Source organism: Macaca nemestrina, chromosome 7, assembly GCF_043159975.1.
Source record: "Macaca nemestrina isolate mMacNem1 chromosome 7, mMacNem.hap1, whole genome shotgun sequence".
In the NCBI taxonomy this organism is placed as follows: domain Eukaryota; kingdom Metazoa; phylum Chordata; class Mammalia; order Primates; family Cercopithecidae; genus Macaca; species Macaca nemestrina.
Genome location: NC_092131.1, coordinates 18373514 through 18399490, shown reverse-complemented (window position 1 = coordinate 18399490; position 25977 = coordinate 18373514). Strand labels below are relative to the sequence as shown.

Sequence of the window (25977 nt, the reverse complement as noted above, 5' to 3'; positions counted from 1 at the left end):
GGTGGATGGATTGCTTGAGCCCAGGAGCTCAAGACTAGCCTGGATAACATAACAAGACCTGTCTCTACAATTTTTTAATTTTTTTTTAATTAGCCAGGTGTGGTGGCACACACCTGTAGGAGTGGGAGGATCACTTGAGCCTAGGAGGCTGAGGTTGCAGTGAGCCAGGACTGCAACACTGCACTACAGCCTGGGAGACAGAGCAAGACCTTGTCTCGAAAAAAGACTTAAAAAAAGTAATTATCTTGCTTCAGTTGAGCTAAGTCTCTGGAGTTCTATCTACAATACTGAAGACACATACTGTACACATCACAAGGCCATTTACAAATGCTTCAGCTCTCTCTCCTTCAAGTACACAGTTGTATTACATTTCCCTGCCTGCCTGAAGTTAGGGGTAGTCAGCTATGGCCAATAAAATGTGAGTGTGACATGTGTCACTACTGGACAACTTTAGGAACCAGTACCTGCTTCACCATTTGCACCTTTCCCTTGGCCACGGAGATGAGGAATGTCCCATCAGCTTCAATCTAGGGAACGGGAATAAAGATGACTCGGAACACAGTCCTCATCAATCTTCAACAGAAATGTAGAGTGAGCAAGAAAAGAAACTTCCGGCCGGGTGCGGTGGCTCATGCCTGTAATCCCAGCACTTTGGGAGGCCAAGGAGGGAGGATCACCTGAGGTCAAAAGTTCGAGATCAGCCTGGCCAACATGGCAAAACCCCATCTCTACTAAAATTACAAAAATTAGCCAGCATGGTGGCGGGCGCCTGTAATCCCAGCTACTCAGGAGGCTGAGGCAGGAGAATCACTGGAACCCAGCAGGCAGAGGTTGCGGTGAGCTGAGATCATGCCACAGTACTCCAGCCTGGGTGACAGAGTAAGAACCCATCTCAAAAAAAAAAAAAAAAAGGAAACTTCCCTATTTTATGCCACTGAGTTTTGGGGTTTGTCTGTTACCCCATAACCCAGCCAACTCTGAGTGACACATGTGCACAACTTAGCCGCCCAGAAGTGACCTTCTTCTTCCAAGTTGGTAATTGTCAAGTGTTTAATTGCATTAAGATAGACTATGCAGGACGGGCGCAGTGGCTCACGCCTGTAATCCCAGCACTTTGGGAGGCCAAGATGGGCAGATCACGAGGTCAGGAGATCGAGACCATCCTGGCTAACACAGTGAAACCCCATCTCTACTAAAAATAAAAAAAAATTAGCCGGGCGTGGTGGCGGGCACCTGTAGTCCCAGCTACTCGGGAGGCTGAGGCACGAGAATAGCGTGAACCCGGGAGGCAGAGCTTGCAGTGAGCCGAGATGGTGCCACTGCACTCCAGCCTGGGTGACAGAGCAAGACTCCGTCTCAAAAACAAGAAAAAAAAGATAGATTGTGCATCCGTAAAGTACACAGTACTAGGAACCCAGTTGGTCATTATAGATATAGACATAATTTTTAATTATCAGATACCAGACTTCAAAAGGTAAATTATAAAGCTGAGCTCTCAAACAATTTCCATAACCCCTCTGTGAGGTTAATTTATCCCCAATTCCTTTCCTGAACCCAGCAAACACATCTCCAGGGGCAAAGGTCAGACAGTAAAACCTGCTCCAAATGCATTGCCCACCAATGGAGAAGAAGGTGATCATTTTAATAAATTCCAGTTTCTGATATGGAAGATTTACTCCACAATGCTCTTTTTTTTTTTCCTTTTGCTTAAGCTGGAGTGCAGTGGCATGATTGCAGTTTATTGCAGCCTCGAACTTCTGTGCTCAACCAAACTTCTATGCAATTCTCACACTTCAGCCTTGCAAATAGCCGGGACCACAGGCACACACCATCATACCTGGCTAATTTTTTTGTAGAGATAGGGTCTTCCTATGTTGCCCAGGTCAGTCTCAAGCTCCTGGACTCAAGCGCTCCTCCTGCCTTGGCCTCCCAAAATACTGGGATTACAGGTGCAAGCCACCACAGTTGGTCTCCACGATACTCTTGACCAACAGTTAAATTCACCCTTGTAGATGTCAGGATGGGCTGGTCAAATGAGAATTATTTGATTTTCCCATTAAATCCAGAGTTTTAAAACTCCAGATGTTCTTTGAACATCACCATGGGTTGACACCCACTAGAGTCAAGTTCAACACCATTATCTCATTTCTCCAAAGGCACGTTTCAATGTGTCATTTTATTTAATACACAAAACATGAATTTAGGACAACCTGTAGTATTCTCCCGCACTAAAAAAAAAAAAAAAAAAAATCCACAAATTAAGTTTTTCCGTAGCAAAATATATCAAAACATTTATGTCTTACACAGTTGCAATGCAGTCTAAGAAAGTCTGCTAAGCTGTGATCGATAACATCTTCATCAGTGCTACGTAACAGACCCTACAGACACAGATGCTGTTTACACAAACCTACTGATTTGCTCATCTTAGGCCAGATTTACTGGTTTAACCATCATTACTTTTTTCACTTATAAATCAGAACCAATCTAGCCATTTTAGTGGCCAAAATAACTATACCATGATCTAATTTCTTAGACTGTTAAAGTAGGATTAGAGTCACTGCTGGTGAATCAATAAAATGCTTGGAAATAAATAGGGAGGAAAAGACTCAACCAACTGGCTGTCGAGGCCAAAGGACCTGCCCATCACTACATCCTCACCCCAAGCCTTGTAATTTACACCTACATTCTGATATTCCAAGGTGCCGAGGGCCAGTCCGTAAGTACCTTGATGTATGTGTGGCAGAACCACTTCGTTATAATAGTCAATTAAATTATTAATGAAAGAACTGTACAAATAAAAGCATCATGCTCTTTTATGGAGTAATAATTATTATCGTAAGCAATGCAAATTGAATAATAAGAATCGTCAGGACAGTTCAGTGATAAGCTAACAATTTGCGGCAATCAGACCAAACATCTCTGCTCAAGCTGTTTAATAAAATAAATAGCAGCTTGTTGACATTTTTGTTCAGTTTGAACACACAGACATCCAGAGGTTACTTGTATGTCTCGGGTAGAAGAGCCAAGAAAGAAGTGGAGACTGAATGATATAAAAGTAGAACCAGTTCTAATGGAGGTAATGTAGATGTTTACATATCTATTTATTTATTTATTTATTTTCTTGAGACGGAGTCTTGCTCTATTGCCCAGGCTGGAGTGCAGTGGCATGATCTCAGCTCACTGTAAACCTCCACCTCCTAGGTTGAAGCAATTCTCCTGCCTCAGCTTCCCGAGTAGCTGGCATTACAGGCACCTGCCACCACGCCTGGCTAATTTTTGTATTTTTAGTAGAGCTGGAGTTTCACCATGTTGGTCAGGCTGGTCTCAACCTCCTGACCTCACAATCCATCCACCCCAGCCTGCCAAAGTGCTCGGATTACAGACGTGAGCCACCGCGCCTGGCCAGATGTTTCTGTATCTTCAGGAAACAACAAATCCTATAAAGTGTCCCAGAATCAAATGGCATAATTTATTTATATACACCCATATATATATAGACATATATATTTACTTATACATATGCGTTCCATGAATAGACCATTATTGTAACTAAGTATAATGTTGCAGTTACATTCATGTAAAGAAATAAATCAAATGCTGTGGTAATAATAGGCCATCCCTAGTTAGAAGTAGTAGTTAGAATAGTAGGTCATCACTGCCAGGAGCAGTGGCTCACGCCTGTATTTCCAGCACATTGGAATGCTGAGGTGGGAGGATCACTTGAGCTCAGGAGTTCAAGCCCAGCCTGCACAACCTAGGAAGATGCCATCTCTACAAAAATAAAAAAATTAGCTGGGCATGGTGGCACGTGCTTGTAGCCCCAGCTACTTGGGAGGCTAAAGTGGGGGAATCACTTGAGCCCAGGAGTTCAAGGCTGCAGTGGGCTATGATCGCACCACAGCACTCCAGCCTGGGCAGCACAGTGAGACCCTATCTCAAAGAAAAAAAGTAACAATTTAAAAGTTAAACAAAAATAGTTATCAAGCACCTAACTCCCTACGAACAGCCTTGTACCATTCCATAAAAGAGCAACCAGCAGGCCATTCATTTCCTCATGTACCTTATAGGGTCCCGATGGGATACTGTAGAATCACACAGTCTTCAAACAGAACTTAGTACTACCCGATTCTCCGCCAGTTTATCCAAGACTCATCCAGGAGAGAGTGTGTCAATAAACCAGATCCAACAACACAGGGAAAATCTATTAAACTTGAACTGATGAGTAATTTGGACCTTTTGTCAGCTGCTCTGACCAATTTCCTGCCCCTTGTTCACCTGGGAAACTATGTATCGCTTTGAGATAAGGATAACCTGTGGTATTTGGGGTGGGGGGTGCCGTGGGAGGGGTAGGCAAAGGCAATTAAGTCTCATCAGCTTCCAGCAGGAATAAACGCTGAGGAATGGACTTAAACTTCTTGCTGTCGGATGTGTGCATGTCACAAACACACACCTGTTGTACTAGAGTCCTAGTGTTAGGTAAAAGTCCAGCTGTTCAGGGGCCATCTGACTGCACTTTTGGGGTGAAATAATGCCCTTTCCCAAAGCCTGTCCCCTCCTTCACCGTGAGCTGATACATCTGTCATACCGACTGGGCCAATTCAAATGCCATTCTCCTTCAAGAGATCCCAACTTCAAAACAGCCCTTCCTCCTCAGACCCCCTGGCAGATGCCCCTGCTCAGACCCCCAACTGCTCCTCTGAGCCAAATTCTGCCCGATTAAACGAAAATGCTCTCGCGTGTACTACGTTGACCCCACCACTGAGGGAGCTATGAGCTTTGAGCGTAGCTGAGTTTGGGCTCAAATGACTTGATCTCTGGTTAATGCTCAAATATCCGTTTTGGGAGTTCATATGCACATATCAGAGTGAGAGAGAAATCAACATGGACACATAAACCACATAAACATATCCACTAGAGGGGAACGGCACAGTGTCCTATTTTCCACAGTGATTAAGAGTCACCCTCTGCCTTCGCAGGGGGTTGGGTCCGCCACATTTCCACCAGGAGATAAACCTGAGTGACCTAGAGTGCTAAAGACCGATGCCTGTTTATCTTTTCAAATGCCATCCCCCCACTCCTTAAACCAGGAGGAAATTCCTCATTGCTGCTATATCTCTAACACGTGCTAATCTTCTTTCTAATAAGAAGGATAAGCCACCGTCTTGAGACCTGCAGGAAATGGTAGTAAGGCAGCAGGAGGGAGAATGAGAAGGAGGCAAGAATGACACCCAGGAGAAGGGGCAAGAGAACCCCAGGCAAGGAGGCTCTGGGACCTGAATTTCACCCAGCAATACAATTTCAGAAATAGTGTTGGGGACAGGCGTACATGGCCAACTTTTTGTTTTGCCAAGTAAGGACACTGAACTCACTATCTTGAGCTTATTTTTCTCATTTTGCCTTAGACCGGGGGAAAGCTCACGTTTGAATACCTACTTGTGCATATCTGTGTACTGTCTGTGTCCCCCACCCCCTTAGACTAAGCCCAAACACAGCACCTTGGAATCAGCACCTTGGAATTGCCTCTGCCTCCCACACAGAGGCTCCCTAGGTCCAGAAACCACTGAAATAGACCAGACTGGATCCCGATCTCAGAAGTATTCCTTATTTCTCCTTTCACTTGAGAATGTTTTACACTTCCTTATCTTCCTATCTTCCTTCAGAGAATTTCTGTGAAACATCTTTTCTAGGGTGTTATAAAGCCAACTTAAAAAAAAGAAATCAACACTTTCTCTGCAGGAGTCACTTCAACCCTTGATAAGAGAGTAGTTTCTGTGCTTCTAAAGGAAATGAATGCTAACTAAAAGGGTATTCCCACTTTCGGCCTGGGGGCCTGACCTGCAACAGCCAAGAACACAGCTGCAGAGAGTGCCAAGGCCTACTTCCTCGGGCAGAGCAGCCAAGGGGCAAAGACTTTCCATGCCTTTGTCTTGAGAATACACCACAGCCAGCCAGGATGACTGGCCTGAAGGGAACCAACCTGAAGGTTCTGGCCAAGACCCAGGGCTTTCAGCAACAAGTAAGGATTTAGACCAGCTTAATTTCTGAATTCTTGGAAGACAAAGACCATGTATATTAAAGTAGCCGGCACGATGCCTATTTGCCAAGTGTAAATAGGCATTTAGTCAATTTTTTTTTTTTTTTTTTTTTTTTTTTTTTTTTTTGAGACGGAGTCTTGCTCTGTAGACCGGGCTGGAGTGCAGTGGCCGGATCGCAGCTCACTGCAAGCTCCGCCTCCCGGGTTTGCGCCATTCTCCTGCCTCAGCCTCCTGAGTAGCTGGGACTACAGGCGCCCGCCACCTCGCCCGGCTAGTTTTTTTTTTTTTGTATTTTTAGTAGAGACGGGGTTTCACCGTGTTAGCCAGGATGGTCTCGATCTCCTGACCTCGTGATCCGCCCGTCTCGGCCTCCCAAAGTGCTGGGATTACAGGCTTGAGCCACCGCGCCCGGCCGCATTTAGTCAATTTTTTATGGCAATCGTGATCATGTTGATGAGAACAATGGGAGAAACAAACAAACAAACAAAATAACCAAAGTCCTTGATCCATTGAGAGGAGACTGGATCTGGCCTCATGACCCCTCACAGGTTGTATCAAGAGCTTCCACAAGGCCGTCAACACTGATATAGTTTGGATATTTGTCCCCACCCAAATCTCGTGTTGAAATGTAATCGCCAATGTTGGAGGTGGGGCCTGGTGGAGGTGTCTGGGTCATGGGGGAGGAATCCTCATGAGTGGCTTGGGCCATCCCTTTGGTGATAAGTGTGTTCTCACTCTGAGTTCACATAAGGTCTAGGTGTTTGAAAGTGTGTGGCACCTCCCCTCCCTTCTTGCTCCCATTCTCACCATGTGATGTGCCTGCCCCCACTTTGCCTTCTGCCATGACTGGAAGCTTCCTGAGGCCTCCTCAGAAGCAGATACCACTATGCTTCCTATCCAGCCTGCAGAACTATGAGCTAATTCAATCTCTTTTCTTATAAATTATCCAGTCTCAGGTGTTTCTTTATAGCAGTGCAAGAACGGACTAATACAAACAAGGGCTATTTGTGGAATGAACAATGAATTCTCATATTCATCTTATCTTTTGGTACACAAAAACAACTGGTTTAGAAATCTTTTAGGTTAATTCTTACTAAATAAAATATATATTTTAATCTCACTTCCAATTATCAGTCAGGATCATACATTCTTGGGTAATACAACTGTAATAGTAATTTTAAGAGCTGCCACAGAATGAGTGTTTACTATCTTCCAAGTACTGGGCCAAGTACTTTACGAGAATGATTTTCTTCAATTACCGCAACACTGGCTGAGTGCAGTGGCTCACATGTATAATCCCAGTACTTCGGGAGGCCGAGGCAGGCAGATCACTTGAGGTCAGGAGTTTGAGACCAGCCTGGCCAACATGGTGAAACCCTGTCTCTACTAAAAATACAAAAATTAGCTAGGCGTGGTGGTGCATGCCTGTAATCCCAGCTACCTGGGAGGCTGAGGCACGAGAATCGCTTGAACCCGGGAATCGGAGGTTGCACCGAGCCAAGACTGAGTCATTGCACTCCAGCCTGGGTGAGAGAGCGAGACTCCAACTCAAAAAAAAAAGAAAAAAAAAAAATTACCGCAACACCTCTACAAAGATAAGTATCCTTATCCCTATTTTACAGATGGGGAAATGGAGGTTCAGACAGCTTACATTATTTTCTCAGAATGCACTGCTCAGAAATCCCATTCCAATCACACAGCTGAGGGGAAGGACTGGGAGCTGAAACTGGCTGACAGCCTCACCCTGGCATCCACTGCCTCAGCCCGAAGATCTTGGATCACTTGATTAAAACCCACCCTGCCATAAGCTACAGCTTTTAAGGTACACACACTTTAACTGGAGCTGCTGAAAACCCAGGCCAGTCCTCTTTCCTGGAAGCCTGTGTTGTTTTCATTCCATTTTAAAGCCTGTTCAGCCTTTATACCCTCTCTCTCGGGAGCCCTAACTTCAGCCCCCAGGCCTTGGCACCACTGCAGCAAAGGGCCCTGTTGCAAAGTCATTCTGCTGGATTAGACAAACCCATTTCTCTCAGGATAGTTAGTGCAATTCCAAAATGGCTTATGATGGGCCAAAACTCTCAACTTGTTTTAAATAAAGCAAGCTCTCCAGAATCCCAGAGCTGTAGTCGGTGGTGGCGGCGGGATGAACGCTGGTGTGAAGCTGTCCTCCCTTTCTGTGGATGTCTTTCTCTGTGATCTCTGTGGTCCTTAGTTTCTCTGTACTTAGAATACGAACTCTTACCTACCTCACAGAAATGACTGTAACAACCAAGTGGGAGAGTACAAATACTTTTCGAAAAACATTAAATGCCTTCTACAACTGAGATGTTAACATCAGACTTTTCCGATAGGACAGGTTATAGAAAATTCAACTAGGCATTTAGAAGGCCAAAGCACGGATCCAGCAGCTCTCTCTGATACATGTATGGTGATTTCCATTTAATTAACTGTTTCCGGGGAACACCTAGAGCCATTATCAAAGGTGCTAACTGGGCAGCCAATGGGTAAACTCCTAATAGGTCTATGAGTCAGTCTTTTGGAAAGTTTTTGTCTTGTGTTTTCATATTCGGGTTCCATTTATGACTCAAGCATAACTTTCCTTGGTATTAAGTAACGAGGAACTGAGATTAATTGCCCAATTTTTAACTACATTTGGCCTGTTTGCATCCCATGTTGTAAGCACCCTACTAGGGCTGTAAGAACAAAGAATTTGTCACTGGCTGTTGTGAAAAAGCTTGGGCGTCTGAGCACTTTATGACGACTAAAATATAAGATTCTAGCCTCCTAAGAGGCGGGCGGATCACGAGGGCAGGAGATCGAGAACATCCTGGCTAACACACAGACACCCCATCTCTACTAAAAATACAAAAAATTAGCCAGGCATGGTGGCAAGCGCCTGTAGTCCCAGCTACTCCAGAGGCTGAGGCAGGAGAATCGCTTCAACTCGGGAGGTGAAGGTTGCAGTGAGCCGAGACCATGCCATTGCACTCCAGCCTGGGCAAGAAGAGCAAAACTCTATCTCAAAAAAAAAAAAAAAAATGGTTTGACAACATCACAGGAAACCATGCTGAACCAAGTGTGTTGACTTTTACACCCTATAACCTGGCCAGCTGGCTGTGTCTCGAAGCATCAGACTCCATTTTGAACATGGATTTCTTTTTTCCTTTCCGGAGTCTCTCATTTTCTCCATTGTATTCATTCAGAGGGGAAAAAAAAAGACTTCATAAATGTCATTTCATATTCCAAGCAATTTGCTATAGGCAACTACACCATTACTTTGTACAAATAAATTTACATAAATCATTATTAGAATGTTTTATCTTGGCAACATTATTTGGTTCCCAGAACACAAATTAAATGCATGCTTAAAGCAGAATATTTTAAAGTTATTCCTATATTGTTTATGAGACAGGATTAGAAATTTCCATCTAATTTTTCTTTCATAATGGAATTCCTTTAGCTTTCTTTGTACGTTTAGAAACCGTATGTATAATTTTCTGGGGGGTTTCTTGAAGCAAGCCATGCAGTAGATGACTGTGCCATGTTTCGTTCATTTTTCAGCTGCTATTCCCTTTGATTTCATGGGTTTGGTTTTGAACACTGATTAGGAAGGCCAGGAACCAGGGGAACTGCAATACAGACTTCTAAGTAGATGGCTTTTTATGTGATAATATGCTGCACATAAACTGGTCTTTGACTGTGGTTAAGCTTTATTTTTTTTTTAATAAACAAATGTGTAAATAAACTCCCGGCACTCAGTTTCTCCTGGCTGTTTGGGTTGGGAAGGGGCCTGTTTGGATTCTCTGCACAGCACATGGCAAGTCTTCACTGGCTGGAGTTTTACTCCACCCTAGATTTCAAAATAAAATCTTTTCCACGTAAAAAGCAGCTCCCGGTTTTAAAACAAGCTGCATTTGTCAACATCAGGGTAGGGAGTGGTGGCAGGGGACCGGACGGGAAGTCAGGACACGCACGTCAGTGAGGCCTGCTGTTGCTGGCTCTGGAAAACGACATAGTGACTTCCCAGCTCGTCTTCTCATTGGTGTCACAAAGGGCTGGACTCCTGGCTCACGGCTGGAACTTTCTACCAGTATGTGGTCTGAGAACAGATTCCAGGGCCACTGTCAGGGAAGTGGGGCCCCATGAGGTCAAGGGTGCAATACTCAAAAACGGGGAGTGAGGCAGCCCTGTGGAGGGCTTAAGAACACAGATTCCAATAGCCAGGGTTCAAATCAACACACCAAATCAACCACAACCACTTGCTACCTGTGTGACTGAATAATTCAAACCTTTCTGCATCTCTGTTGCCTCATCTGAAAATGAAGAGATTATGCATACATACCTAGCAGTCTTATTTTGGGGATTAAATGAAGCAACACAGCAAAAAGCTGAGCAGTGTCTGACTCTTAGAAGAGGTTCAATAAACAGTAGCTAACATTAATCTTAAAGGATGATCAGTGGAGTCAAGCTAGGGCGATCATATCATTTATGATCTAAGCCAGGATATTTCTGGGTATGAAAGGGAAGACTGTATGGTAATTATATTGGGTCAATGGTGTATGCTAGGACAGTCCCAGGCATACTGGGACTTGTGTGACTACCCTGCCCCTAGCCCATACCATTCAAGACTCAAGGGACATTTAGTTTTTGCTTACAATTATATATTACACATTTTGCAATTTGTTACTCCTTTTAAAGTTCTTTCATACACCTTATTTGAACTTTTCTTAACTTTTCTTAAAATGTGGGAAAATATAGGACTGAATTACTTATCCCTTAATAATAAGCAAACAAAGTATAGGAAAAAAAAAAACAAAAAAAGTATAGAATTTCCCCTAGTGACCCAGTGTTGCTGAGCAGTGGGGGACAGTATCCCATGACCTCCTCCGTACTTCCTGGCCTCCTGCCAGAGAGGCAGGGTCATGTAACTAGTCCTGACCAATGGCCTGTCACCTCTAGTCTTAAGCACTTAAGAGTGTGTGTGCAACCGGGCACACTGGCTCACACTGGTAATCCCAGCACTTTGGGAAACCAAAGTGGGAGGATTGCTTAAGCCCAGAAGTTTGAGACCAGCCTGAACAACATAGCAAGACCTCATCTCTACACAAAATTTTAAAAACCATTCTATAGTATGCCTGTAGTCCCAGCTACTCAGGAAGCTCAGACGGGAGAATCCCTTGAGCCCAGGAGTTCAAGGCTGCAGTGAGCCATGATCACGCCATTGCACTCCAGCTGGAGCAACAGAGCAAAACCCTGTCTAAAAAAATGAATGGAGCTGGGCATGGTGGCTCACACCTATAATCCCAACACTTTGGGAGGCTGAGGCAGATGGATCACTTGAGGCCAGGAGTTCAAGACGAGCCTGGCCAACATGGTGAAACCCTGTCTCTACTAAAAAATAAAAAAATTAACTGGGTATGGTGGCACATGTCTGTAATCCCAGCTACGCAGGAGGGTCAGCTGGGTGGATCCTTTGAACCCAGGAGTTCAAGGCTACAGTGAGCCATGATCACACCACTGCACTCCAGCTGGGGCAACAGAGCAAGTCCCTGTATTTAAAAAAAAAAAAAAAAAAAAAAGAATGGAGCCAGTGCAATGGTTCACACCTATAATCCCAGCACTTTGGGAGACCAAGGTGGGTGGATCACTTGAGGCCAGGAGTTCAAGACCAGCCTAGCTAATGTGGCAAAACCCCCATCTCTACTAAAAATACAAAAATTAGCCAGGTATGGTGGCGCATGACTGTACTCCCAGCTACTTGGGGGGGCTGAGGCAGGAGAATCGCTTGAACCCAGGAGGCGGAGGTTGCAGAGAGCTGAGATTGCGCCATTGCACTCTAGCCTAGGTGACAGAGTGGGACTCTGTCTCAAAAAAAAGGAATGGGTGTACGTTCTCAACCCTTTCCTTCACATGTTGCAGCAGCCAGGAAGCCATGTTTTGAGATGTAGATATCACAAGATGGAAGAGGCCTGGGACCTCAAAATACTGGAGGCAAGAGAGCTACACTGGCCCAATCCCTGGGCAAATGAGAAGTAAGTTTTTGTTGTACTAAGCCCCTGAGATGTGGGATGTACTTCTTTTTAAGACGGAGTCTCGCTCTGTCACCCAGGTTGGAGTGCAATAGCGCGATCTCAGCTCACTGCAACCTCCGCCTCCTGGGTTCAAGTGATTCTCCTGCCTCAGCTTCCCGAGTTGCTGGGATTACAGTCACCCACCATCATGCCCAGCTGACTTTTGTATTTTTGTAGAGACGGGGTTTCACCATGTTGGCCAGGCTGGTCTTGAACTCCTGACCTCAGGTGATCTGCCCGCCTCAGCCTCCCGAAGTGCTGGGATTACAGGCGTGAGCCACTGCGCCCGGCCAGGGTATACCTTTTATCCTAATATACTACTGCCTGCCCTGGCTCAGCCGGTTAGTAAGATTAGAACCCACATATTTTACTATAGTTTTCATTCAACAGTATCATAAAATCCTACCAGATTGGGAAAAAGCATTGCCAAGATTAAATGCCATAGCTTACTCATGGTAAGCCTTCAAGGCTTACTTGATTTAAAACAAAATATTTATTTGGTTTAAAATAAAATCGTTCACACCCAGAGCCAAGTAAAAAGAAAAAAGTTCCAAAATGCAAGGTTTGTTTTAATTTGGTGCTGATTTATTCCAACATTTAGGTTAATCCAAGAAGTCTGGATGCCTCATCTTACAGACAACCCTAAGACGAAATGGCCTCATGTTGCATCTAGGTTTTATTTTAAGTTAAAGAGATGAATGGAAATATCCAACTAGAGTGTGACCAATTCGCTATCTCACTCCAGAAAATCCCTCCCTTCCGCTCTTTCCTATTCTAATCCTACTCATCCTTTCAACCTATTTTCTTAATGGGGAGAAAGCTCCACACATCAAATTTCGCAAACACTTATGTCACACAATTGGCTAGGCCAGGAGTTGGCAAGCTTTTTCCATAAAAGACCATAGGGTAAATATTTCATGGTTTCCATTGCACTTATTTAACTCTGCCATTGTAAGGGCAACAACTGCCACAGATAATCCAGAAATGAACAAACATGGCTCTGTTTCAGTAAGATTTTATTTAGGGACACTGAAATTTGCATTCCATATACATTTCATGAGGCACAAAATTTTATTCTTTTAATTTTTCCCAACCACTGAAAAATGTGAAAACCATTCTTAGTACATTGGCAGTGCACAGACAGGCAGCAGGCAGTAACTTGGCCCCTGGGCCGCCTGTGGTTTACCAACTCCTGGTCTGGTCTTAGGAGGGGTGGCAAGAATCTATTAGGCAAGTTCTGCAGTGGGAGGAGAACACAAATACTGCGATTCTAGTTCTTCCACTTCCTGGTGGCTGGTGATCCCAGGCTCTGACTCCAGAAGGCCCAAGCTTCTGCACACCTGTGTCCAGGAAGGCAGATGGTGCGTGGCCAGGCAGGGCCCAACTGGCAGCGACGGGGTTCTCAGCTGGCAACTCTCAGTAGCACCTTTAAGACCCAGGACAGGCCAGGTGCAGTGGCTCATGCCTGTAATCCCAGCACTTTGGACAATGTGCCTTGGGAGGCCAAGGCAGGCAGATCACTTGAGGTCAGGAGTTTGAGACCAGCCTGGCCAATATGGTGAAACCCCATCTCTACTAAAAATACAAAAATTAGCCGGGCGTGGTGGCAGACGTCTGTAGCCCCAGCTACTCAGGAGGCTGAGGTAGGAGAACAGCCTGAACCTGGGAAGCGGAGGATGCAGTGAGCAGAGATGGTGCCACTACACTCCAGCCTAGGCGACAGAGCAAGACTCTGTCTCCAAAAAAAAAAAAAAAAAAAAAAAGGCCCAGGGCAGTGAAAGCCACCACTGCTTCCACCAGCTAAACAAAGGGCAGCCCTGGGGAAGAGTGAGGGGTGGACAGGATCCACTACATCATGCCCAAATTAATCAGGGCACTTAGCTGCCATCCCTGACTGTAGCCCCAGCCCTCCCCCTTGAGACCCTCCCTGAATTCTGGCTTTCAGAACCCTCTGGATGCGCTCCCAGCCTTACTTTATAAATGCGTGTTCTTAACTTATGCTTCCTCCCCTGCAGCTCCACTTCTCAGAATCACCCCTTGTGAATCACCAGGTATTGACCTCACAGAGCTCATCCCAGGGCCCTGACAAGCCCCAAAGGCCAGGCAGAGCTCAGAGGGGAGGGTGGCAGGTGTGTGAAAGAAGAGTAAATAATCAGGTAGACAGGCAGAGGCAGGGTGTGGACAGGCCCAGAGAAGCAGAAAAGATCAGCAAAGCAGTGGCCAAGCCAGGGTGGGGGCAACAGAAACCACTGTCCCCAGCAGGACACTGCCAGCCAAAGCCCCTCTGCAAAGGGAAGGTAGAGTTTCCCCAACGGGCTCCACTCCAGGATCCTTAAGGGACCCCTGACGGGGAGTCTGGTTCTAGGTGGGCCAGAGGATCTGGGTCCTCTAGACCTTCTGATTGAGGCAGTCAGGCCCTCACTGCCTGGGCTCACGGTGGGTTCATTCCTGTCTTCCCCTCAAGGCTCAATGCCATGCCTCTTCCTTCTGCCTGGCCAAATGATCCACAGCAACAAAGCCCAACTGAGGCCCTCCCTGGTCCATGAATTCTTCCCTAATTATTTCAATCCCAATCCTCAAAGCTTCTCCATTCCCTGAACCAAGGAACTACCACTAGTTCACAGCCCTGGCCCTAAGCTTAGCACCATCTGCCATTTTCTTATGAGTGAATCAACTTTGCCTAAACTGTGGGCTCCCTGAGGAGAGGAGCCAGTCTTCTACTTCTCCATCCCCACCTGTCCCAAGAACACACAACAGATACTCAATACTTACTGAACGCAACTAAAAGTGCAACATTAGAAAGATTAATACAATTAAAGTAAAACATGAGATTGTGGCAACAAAAATAATTTAGAAGCTAATTTCTATGTGAAAATTCCCAGCAATCTTCCTGTGGCTTTGTATTTCTACGACTTACACCAGAATTTTAAATAAAGATGTGATTCAATGTTTTTAATCATCTTAATGCCTAAATTGGATTGACCACATTGTCAAGTCTGATCAGCTGCATAAATTGATCATTAAGAAGACTGGGGGAGGCGGGAGAGAATACCAGTTGATGGAGAAATAATCAATTTGGCATTTGCATTTAAATATAGCTTTGGCATTTCATTTATTCAGCGCAGTCTACGTAAGGCATGGCGAACTGGGGAAGGCAGTGTAATTACCTGAGTCGGAATGGGTCCAGGAAACTGAGGTCAGCATTGCTCCCGTCACAGAAAGGACAGAGGGGCCTCCATAATCACGAGAACGCTGGTCTTCTAGAGGCTGCTGGAGAGGAGCAGTAGGAAGTCAGAATTAAGCAGAAGCAGCAGAGAGAGCCCTCGCAACCACAATGGATGCCATCTCTGGCCTGACTCTAGAAAATGACGCACTTCAGTGAAAAAGCAATTGTAACAGTACCTCTTTATTTCTTGGATCGTTATTAAAAGACTGGATCTTTCACTATGGAGTGTTTTTAAACTGTCTCATGGGGCATAAGAAGATCCAGAAATTTGAAAATACATGCCATCTCAATGTGAGATTATTTTATTTTGCTACAACTGCCACTGAGACATTTGTGAGATCATTTTATGTACTCCAGCTGCTACTCAAACACTTGTCTACATAAAGGAAAAACATCAGAGCACCCACAAGCACTCAAGGCCAGCATTCCACCCCACGGACCAGCCTTGATCCCCAGGGTAGACCAAGTGCCCAGGCTGCAAAGTCGATGACTCTATTTTATTGTAAAATGAAATGTCTCTGGCTCTACTCCTCACTAAATGGGCTGCAAGTTATTAGGCCATGGTTAACCAGTAATCTTGCAAAATAGGAAAGCTGGTACATGAGACAGATTGCATAATAATCTCTGAGAGAAGGTATCTTTTTAACCGGGGCCTCAAGGATAACAAATCAATGAACTCTCTAATGAAATGAATGGTATTAACCTACGCGCTGTCGTCTGAGAATGTTAGGAGTATATTAATTAGATCGGCGGTTCCCAAACTGTGGGTCCTGGAACAGCAGCATCAACATTGACTGAGAGTTTGTTGGAAATGCAAATTCTTGGCCCCTACCCAGTACCTACTGAGTCAGAATACATTATCCAGAAGTAGGGCCCAGAAATCTGTGTTTTAACAAGCCCTCCAAGTGATTCTGATATACCTTAGATCATTAATTTATCCACCCATACAAAGCCATTCTGTTGTAAAATAAAATCACCCTACTCTACTTTGTGCTTAAGCTCCTGGAAGGACAAAGCGTAGAGCTAGGGATTGCATCGTGGAGGGATGAAGAGTCAGAGACGATAAAGAACCTGCCCTCGAGAAATGTATTGTCCACTATGGAAAATAAGACACATACACAAGCAACTCAAGTACTGGCAGACCGTGTTATTTCTTCTAACGGCTGGAGAGTGTCAAGACAAAGGAGATATTTGTTTCCGTTTGGGGTAAGGAGTGGGGGATGCCACGAAAGGAAGGCATCATGAAGACAATAATAATGGCCTTGAGATCAGGACAGGATTTTAACAACAAAAACCAGACAGCAACCGAAGCAAAGGCCCAGAGGTTGGAAAGTGTGAGGGCTATTCGGGGGCACGAGGTAACCAGGTCTGGCTGATACACGAGAAAGTTGAAGGTGATCTGAGTGAGACAAGGTTACTTCCAAGTGCAGACAGGTAAGAGCGAGGGGCTCTTCTTCTGTTTTTTCTTTTTGAGACAGTCTCCCTCTGTTGCCCAGACTAGAGTGCAATGGCACAATCTCAGCTCACTGTAACCTCTGCCTCCCAGGTTCAAGTGATTCTCCTGCCTCAGCCTCCCCAGTAGCTGGGATCACAGGCGCCCAACACCACCCTGGGCTAATTTTTGTATTTTTAGTACAGACAGGGTTTCGCCATGTTGGTCAGACTGGGGGCTCCTCTTTTTCAAGTAAAGGCCACCCAGCAGGCACCAGTGGCTTATATTTAATTGATGTCTGGGCTAGGCATGGCGACTCACACCTGTAATCCCAGCACTTCTGGGAGGCGGAGGTGGGCACATCGCTTGAGCTCAGGAGTTCAAAACCAGCCTGGGCAACAGGGCAAAACCCCATCTCTACAAAAAACACAAAACAAAACAAAAAAATAGGTGTGGTGGTGCATGCCTGTAGTCCCAGCCACCTAGGAGGCTGAAGAGGGAGGCGTATCTGATCTTGGAGGTCAAGGCCACAGTGAGCCAGGATCGTACCACTGCCCCATCTCAAAAAAAAAAAAAAAATCTACATCCAGTTTACTTTTCTATACTTTTGGCAGTGCATTTTCTAGAGGGAAGAACCGCAGCTGCTTCACGGATTAACAGTATAAGGTTTGTCCAGGAGGAAGAACGCACACACAAAATTTTAAAGTAGATACAAGAATCGGGAAGTCACAGTCGCCTCGGACCATTCTGCAAAGGGGCAACATGTTACCACGCCTCGACAGCCCCTGAGAACATCTCTGGTTTTAGCTTTAAAAAAATACTGTCATTCAAGTTGAGACTGGCATGACTTAGTCACCAAAAAAGTTAAATTAATACACCTCCAATGAGAGGAAAAAATACTTTTCATGATCAAGTGGGTATGGCTTTGCTTCTAGAAAATGGACATAAATAGTTTTTATTTCCTGATGTTGGTAGGTGAACAAGGGGTTACTGAAAATGTTTTTCATGTCACACCAAGGCTCAGATTGAAATGAAGCTGGATTCAGAATTGGCAGTCTCTGCTTACCCACGCCAGCTTTGCCACTCAACTTTCTGAGTCATTATGGACAAGGCACTAAACCCCCTCAACCTCCGTTTTTCATCTATCAAGAAAAAGAGGCACCGACCTACCCCACCTTCTTGGAAATTTCTTTTTTTTTTTTTTTTTTGAGACGGAGTCTCGCTCTGTCGCCCAAGCTGGAGTGCAGTGGCGCGATCCTGGCTCACTGCAGGCTCCGCCTCCTGGGTTTACGCCATTCTCCTGCCTCAGCCTCCCGAGTAGCTGGAACTACAGGCGCCCGCCACCGTGCCCGGCTCACTTTTTGTAATTTTAGTAGAGACGGGGTTTCACCATGGTCTCGATCTCCTGACCTTGTGATCCGCCCGCCTCGGCCTCCCAAAGTGCTGGGATTACAGGCGTGAGCCACCGTGCCCGGCTGGAAATTTCAATAAGAAAATAGAAATGAAGTTCTGGGAAAATTATAAAGTACCATACTATATAAAGGTATAGAATTATCCTCCTCATCGAGGCATTTGGCTACTAATTAACACTTGTTATCCTACCGGCCTTTGAAAATATAAAAGCAACATGTTTCGATGCCCTTGAGATTCTCCTTTTAAATATGTGCAGGTACAGCAGTTCTGAGGAACAAACTTGGCATCAACCAAACCATTCTCCCAAGAAGCATTTCAAGGTAAATCTTTTACTTGTAATTAAAAAAAATTTTTTTTTATTCCTCTAACCACGATAGAGCATCCAGTTATCTTTTAGCAGTTCCTGGTGAACACAACTCAGTCTTCGGCAACACCGACATATACAATGGCAATAATTTATCATCTTTGCAGTAGTTTAGTCCCAGATGGACCATTTACTAATTTATTTCCATATGTAACTGGCAGAGAGATTAATCAGGCTTCCAACTCGGAAACCTGAATTGAGCTTTATTCCCTTAACAGGCTAACTCTGGGCAGAAGAGGCACACATTTACACAGAAACCAAGAGTTCCTCTTAAAAAGCCTGTCAGCCTCAGATGCAAGCCTTATACACACACACACACACGCATGCACACACACGCACGCACATCTTTCTTGAGACAGTTGCTCCTATGTCGGCTTGGAGGGCTGGTTCTTTCCTCAGATCCTCATGGACTCTACACAGGAGCTGTGTCTGATACAACTGCAGGCAGAAGTAAAACGTAACGCCAAATGCAGTAAAGTTGCAGCCACATTCCCCTCCCCGTCTGCAAGGTCGGAGGCTCAGATTTCGGAAAACGAAGAGATCTTTTTGCAACAGTGCTGCGCCCAGCTGGCCCGGCAATGCAGTGCCCAGGCGCTGGGAGGCATGTGCTTTCTTTTTTCCACTCTTTTTAAGGGTCTGAACTTGACTGAATTCAGCAGCTGCCGTGTCCTCAGCGATGGCTAATGAATTGTTAGCTTTGCTCCCAGTTTCCCTGAGCTCAACTCCCAGTCCACTTTTGTTTTTAATTCTATCCCAATGATATCAGTGTTTAACATAGACTGGTGAAGGAATTGTTGTTGGATGACGGTGTTTACATATAGAAAGCGAGCCAGACATGGGCAGAAAGCACCAGCTGATCCCTGATGCCTTAAGTGGAACCCACGGCCATGCCAAGAAGGTCTCGCAGAGAGGAGTGTGTGGAGGTATTGTCGGCTAAGCTAAGTCCACACACCTGGGGCGTTAACCAACTCTCTCGCTTTGAAGAAGTCACTTGATGGTTCAGGTTTAAAATTCTCTCCTCTATGAATTTAGTTCCCTGAGGTTCCTTCTGGCTCTAAAATCTAATGATTCTATGAATATGAAAAAGATCAGCCATTCACCTGGTTTGTTCCATGTGTTTAGCCGATGACAAACAGCAGGAAGTTTGGAAGCATCTGAAAGTGGCTGAATGGGTCCAGATGCTTTTGGTGCTGTGACAGACATAGCCTTTGGAATCTCAGCAGCCAACAGATTCCCTTTGCACAAAGAACAGAAGCATTTGACGACTGGTCCACAATGTATATCTTTACAAGGTTTTAAGAATTCAATTAAATACAAGAGTTCCATTACAGTATTATTCTAAGTATGGCGAATCCTGCAAAAGTACGTATGTCATGGCCCTTGTCTTTAATACATTGACATACTAGTTAAGGAGATACACTGCTAATCTCTTTTTTTTTTTTTTTTTTTTTTGGAGACAGCGTTTTGCCCTTGTGGCCCAGGCTGGAGTGCAATGGCGCGATCTTGGCTCAGCGCAGCCTCTGCCTCCCGGGTTCAAGCGATTCTCCTGCCTCAGTCTTCTGGAGTAGCTGGGATTACAGGCATGCGCCACCATGCCCAGCTAATTTTGTATTTTGTTTGTTTGTTTGTTTTTGTTTTTGTTTTTGTTTTTGTAGAGACGGGGTCTCTCCATGTTGGTCAGGCTGGTCTCAAACTCTGACCTCAGGTGATCCACCCGCCTCGGCCTCCCAAAGTGCTGGGATTATAGGCGTGAGCCATTGTGCCCAGCCACTGCTAATCTTAATACAATGCAATATGTGCCATAATCATTGACAAAGAAATGGTTAAGTCAACATGGAGGATGGAGAACTCATTTTAGTGAAAGGGGGAGATCTGTAAGGTTTTGCAGAGGAAGCGGAACTTAAACTGGGCTTTGCAAAGCAAAGATGGGACTATAGACATCCGGACAGAGGTAACAGTGAAAGCAAAGGCCAATGTGCTTCCAAGTGTGGTCAGGGCACAATATTCAGGACCCAAGGACAGGGGCACAGGATGCCCAAGGAAAAGAAGACACAGTGAGACGAGAGGCTGGAAAGGAATTCAAAGTGGAAAGCCCTGGATGCCAACCTTTCATCCTGTGGTCTCTGGGAATCTTCAGAAGTTCCTGGACAATGGAGACTCCAGATGAGCTCTGCCTTGGGGGTTTCTTTGGACCATTTACCACCATTGATGACTGGGAATAAGATCCGTCCGTACCTTCATGTTTCTCTTAGTCATTCCACCTTGCCACTATTTGGGAATCCCTCAAATTTATTTTTTTTCTAAATCAATTTCCTGGCCCTTTGAATGGAAGCAATTGAGTTTCCTCTAAGTACTGCCAAGATTTCACATTCTGATGAAGAGTTCGGCCTAGCGCTTTACATTTAGGTTCGTGTGTTTTTCTATTCTTAAGAAAGACTTAAAATAGCATAGACGGGTGTTTTGTTTTCATTTGTTTCTACACTGGAAAATATTTCTGTATGATGAAGAAAATACACAAACGTCCTGACTTTTGGAAGGGCCTGCTCCAGCACTTCCCAAAAAACAAAAGTTTAACTAGTCATCCAAGCCGTTCACTGAAAGTTTTTTGCTCTCCAGTGTCAGAGTCCCAGGTTATTGAGCCCAAGTTTTCCAAGGTCCTTCAAACACAGTAACAGAACGTCATGTAAACTCTCTCCTACCAATGCTATTTGGTCCCCTCAGCCTGGGGGTGCTAAGCACACATAGTATTATGCAGCTTTCACACGGAGAAGCCCCAGGATACATGGGGCACACACCAGGCAAGCCAGGGCATGGGGACGGGGGTCTGCCCTCCCATCTACCCCAAAGATGGGTCTTAAAACTCCACTGAAGTGGGGGGTACAAGTGGGCAGAGCAGCTCTTCCTCTGAGAATGGAGCTGCCTTCGGTATAAATCACCACTAAAAAGTTTCCCAAGGTTTGCACCTATACTCTCAGCACTTTGGGAGGCTGAGGCGAGAGGATGGCTTGAGCCCAGGAGTTTAAGACCAGCCTGGAAAATATAGTGAGATATTTTGGTCGGGCATGGTGGCGTGTGCCTGTAGTCCCGGCTACTTGGGAAACTGAGGCAGAAGGATTGCTAGAGTCCAGGAGGCAGAGGTTGCAGTGGGGCGAGATAGCACCGCTGCACTCTGGCCTGGGTGACAAAGTGAGACCCTGTCTCAACAAAATACAATAAAACCAAAAAACAACTCCCATAAAAGATACAAATTTCACTTCCCATCTCTGGATTGCTCAGACTACACATGGGCATATATGGAAAACTTCAACATTCATTTCATTTATCAAATTATTTAGAAAGGCACACTGTATCTACTCACTGGGGTGTGGTACATTCCAGGGTTCAAGTCCCTGGTTTATAATCCAAAACCCGTCCTAGCCCTCCACATGCATGGGTGCTCGGAAGCTCCGAGTCCCTCAGAGGTATTCTCTTAACATCTAATCAAATAATGACTATAAAGAATAATATGCAGTACATACTGTTGATAGTTCCCTGTGCACATACAAAAATAGTCTCATACAGCCCAAAGAGCTGTCTGCATCGCTTTTTCTAAAAGTCCACCTATGGTCGGAAAACTAACCTTCTTCAAATGAATAGATTAGCTTAAATTACCATGCCATTTTACATTCCTTCACTGATACACGAATAATAAAACTATGAGGTAAATGTAGGCTTAAATCGAATAATGGGCATAAATAAAAAAATTTTTGACATTAAAAACTCAGTATAAATTGAACTACAAGATACTTGAAAGCTCCCACAATCATAACGTGCACATTGAAATCCATTAACCTAATATCTAGGCTGCTATTCAAAAGTAGGGGTCTAGCAGGCAAATAAATACTCATTTGAACACTCCTCCTAAATTACTGTACAATTTGGTTGCAAAGTCACACACTTACAAAGTCTATCATCTTTACTTGGTTGCTCTGTAGCCAACACTGAAGTCATATCAGGTTACAATGTGGCAGCATGAGATCAACACAGATACCAGCAAATGGTACTAAAAAGTAGCAGCAAATGTCAAAGACAAACCAGGGTCAGCTTGGAGAGAATGAGATATTTACATAAGCTTTCGGAAAAGACAATGGAGCCCCGATTTCCCCTTAACTGCACACCTAATCAACCTCTCTGCTCCTCACCTGATCATGCTGATATAAAAGCAATTTCTACAGTGATACATTCAAAGACCTTAGTTGCCATAAACTCAGCAGCTGTTAAAAAGATTCTGTTGCACATTCGATTTGCTTTGAGACTCAGCTATTTCCAACCAAAGCTTTCATTTCTTATCCATCACTACCCCCCTGCAAAAAAAAAAAAAAAAAAAATAGCTTCATTAACAATATCCTTCTTTGACAAGTCATCTGCCAAGTCCATTTTCTTACCTTTGTAACTCACATTTTTTTCATTTGAGGATATTTACCCAAGCAAGGACAATTGTTTGACTGGAATCTTGCAACTTTCAACTTTGCCCAGATTTTGCCATCGTGCAGAAGGGGAATGCCGCAACCCCCAACACATCGTTCGGTTGAGCTAATACACATCTGAATCCAGGGCTATATTTTAAATTCTTTTACACTTACTTAATATAGTGCATGCCGCCTGTCCACTGATGCGATATCAGAAACCTGCAAGCTACTATTTCTGCAACTGTGTCACTGTAGATAGTCTGAAACATGTACGTAGCTGTTGCCATGGAAACAAACACAGCTAGGGTAGAGTGCCACGCTGTGTTAATTCCTTCACCCATGAACCCCAGGGGAATGCTAACATTCATCTTCTTTCTCCTTTAGTCTCACACTGCTTTAATATTTTTTTAGCATTATCAAATGATGTACTAAATACATATGGTACACCTGAAAATACGGATGGCTGAAACGAGCCGTGGTACCAACCTAGCCTGCCGGCTGTCTGCTTAAGGTGGTGCAGCTCTGTAATGGATCCTTTCCTGAACTTCTCCTGGGAGAAATAAAGAACTTTGTCTTTCTTTTAAAACGGTGTGGGAAGGACAGAAAAGGTGAGCATCTTGTCTCCCCTAAGAAGAACAGTTATCCTGGAATTGTACCGGAATAAAGATGCTATCAGAAATGTGCCTTCTCAGTTCTCTGAAAGGCAGAGGGAGGCCTTGCAAACTTTCTGAAGTGGATTCAAGCTAAAAGTTATTCTCCCTTCCAAGTAGAGCTGCATTAGCAGGCTATAAACCCAATAGTTTTAATTAGGCAAAAGCATAAACCCTTAACAAGGGATTCATCTGTCCCCACTTGGTCTTGATTCCTAAACCCATGCAAGAAGGTATTAAAATGAGTGAGTAGGCAATGAGATGGAAATCTGCCATTATTCAGAAAGAAATGTGATTTTCCTGGAATTTGAACATTCTCTTTTTTGCTTCAAGTTCATATCTCTGCCCTTATCGATGCTTGGACCTGTGGAGAAAAGTCAAACTCTTTCCCTGCACCTAAAAGCCAAAATGCATGCTTACTGGTGCACTGGGCCACCTTCTCATTATTCAACTGGTAAACCGCTTTAAATATTGGGGTTATACTCATCACAGTAGACAAAAGTAAGCTGTTCAAAATCTTAATTACATCATATCCCTTGGGCTGGTTAATAATATTCAATCTAGATGAAAATGGCCACGTTTTAGATTTGCATGCTGATGTGTTTCACTTGAATACAATTTTCGCACTAAACAATCAATTGTAAGCTTTAAAAGTGCAGCTCTGTGACCTCGAACTGGCATATTTTAAAGAAACCACTACTTTATTTGTGGAGATTATGGCAAAATTAGCCTACAAAAGATGAGCAAACTTTTTCTGTTATTTTCCTAAATTGAATCATGCTTGGCTATTTACTATGATAATAATAATGAACTCATTCCTAAAATAAAGCAGAACAGAAAATGGATATATATACACCTTACTGGTTAAAGAAATTCATCACTTTTTAAAAGCAATCTCAAAAATATGTTAGGGTCCAGTAGAAAGCCTAGTCTTCAAGTATTAGCAGGGCAGGTAAGGATTACCCTTTAACTAATCATGACCAGTATTTCAGAGGCAGAACCACAGCAATGAGAATGAAAACTGCAGTCCCTTCCATTAACTTTGCACTTCTGCCTCTTATTTGCTTCAAGTTCAAATCTCTGCCATTATCAATGCCCTTGCATTCTTCTAATATCACAAAGCATTTTGACGTAGGTTATTTCATTTGACTATCAAGGGAGTTCCATGAATTATCTTGGCAGGTATCACCCATCTCATTTCACAGAAGATACAATGAGGCTCCAAAAATCAGCAACTGGTCTGAGGCCACTGGGTAAATGTCAGAACCTCACCTGGGTCACCTGATCCAGTGCTCTCTGTAGGGACCGTGCTGCTCCTAAGCGTGCTCACAATGCAGTTGGCTGCCTGTAATCCCAGCACTTTGGGAGGCCGAGGCGAGTGGATCACGAGGTCAGGTTGGCCAATGTGGTGAAATCCCATCTCTACTAAAAATTCAAAAATTAGCTGGGTGTGGTGGTGGGCACCTGTAATCCCAGCTACTCAGGAGGCTGAGGCAGGAGAATCTCTTGAACCTGGGAGGCAGAGGTTGCAGTGAGCCGAGATGGCGCCATTACATTCCAGCCTGGGCAACAACAGTAAAACTCCATCTCAAAAAAAAAAAGTACTTGACTAGAGTTAACAATACTTATAAAAGGATAGACACTAAGTATCAGATTAATTGGTTTGGGGATTAACTATGGCTGGTGGTGGAAGTTAGGCAAATCCTCCTCTTTGACCTCACCCACCCATTCTCTTCTCCCAAGGCTTTAGGCTGAGTGCAGCAAGCGCTCCCAGAGCACATCATCTCAGCCTGCTCACTACACCCCGCGCCACCTTCCTTCCCAGGCGTGCCAGCCCTCAGTCCTGACACCACTCCTCAGAGAGGGCCCTGCACTGGAAAGACACCTGGCGGGGTCCTTGGGCTTTGGAAGTGAAAGGGGGATTGGGAGCAGCAGTAATTATTATATTTAGCCTCCCTAAGGAAGTAAGCCATTCCAGATGCTGACTGTCATCTTCCCACACCCCGCAATGTTTTTATTGTGGTAAAATACAGATGACATAACATTTACCATCTTAACCACTTTTTTTTTTGTGGGGGGGGTGGGGGATGGAGTCTTGCTCTGTCGCCCAGGCTGGAGTGCAGTGGTCCCATCTCGGCTCACTGCAAGCTCCGCCTCCCAGGTTCATGCCATTCTCCTGCCTCAGCCTCCCGAGTAGCTGGGACTACAGGCACCCGCCACCACGCCTGGCTAATTTTTTGTATTTTTAGTAGAGACGAGATTTCACCGTGTTAGCCAGGGTGGTCTCAATCTCCTGACCTCGTGATCTGCCCGCCGCGGCCTCCCAAAGTGCTGGGAT

General features: G+C 44.7%; 1 protein-coding gene across 8 annotated transcripts in view; it reads right to left on the bottom strand.

The window, feature by feature from the left end:
• LOC105467570 (forkhead box N3) overlaps window positions 1-25977 on the bottom strand; it is a 467055-nt gene that overhangs the window by 317330 nt on the left and 123748 nt on the right. For 6 of the 8 annotated variants that reach the window (XM_011717274.3, XM_011717279.3, XM_011717280.3 and 3 more), the window contains exon 2: window positions 15274-15376. The exons of 1 other annotated variant lie outside the window; for it this stretch is intronic. The gene's annotated coding sequence lies outside the window, so the exon portion shown is untranslated. The remainder of the gene's footprint in view (window positions 1-15273; window positions 15377-25977) is intronic. One more of the 8 variants, XM_011717276.3, reaches the window with a different exon arrangement.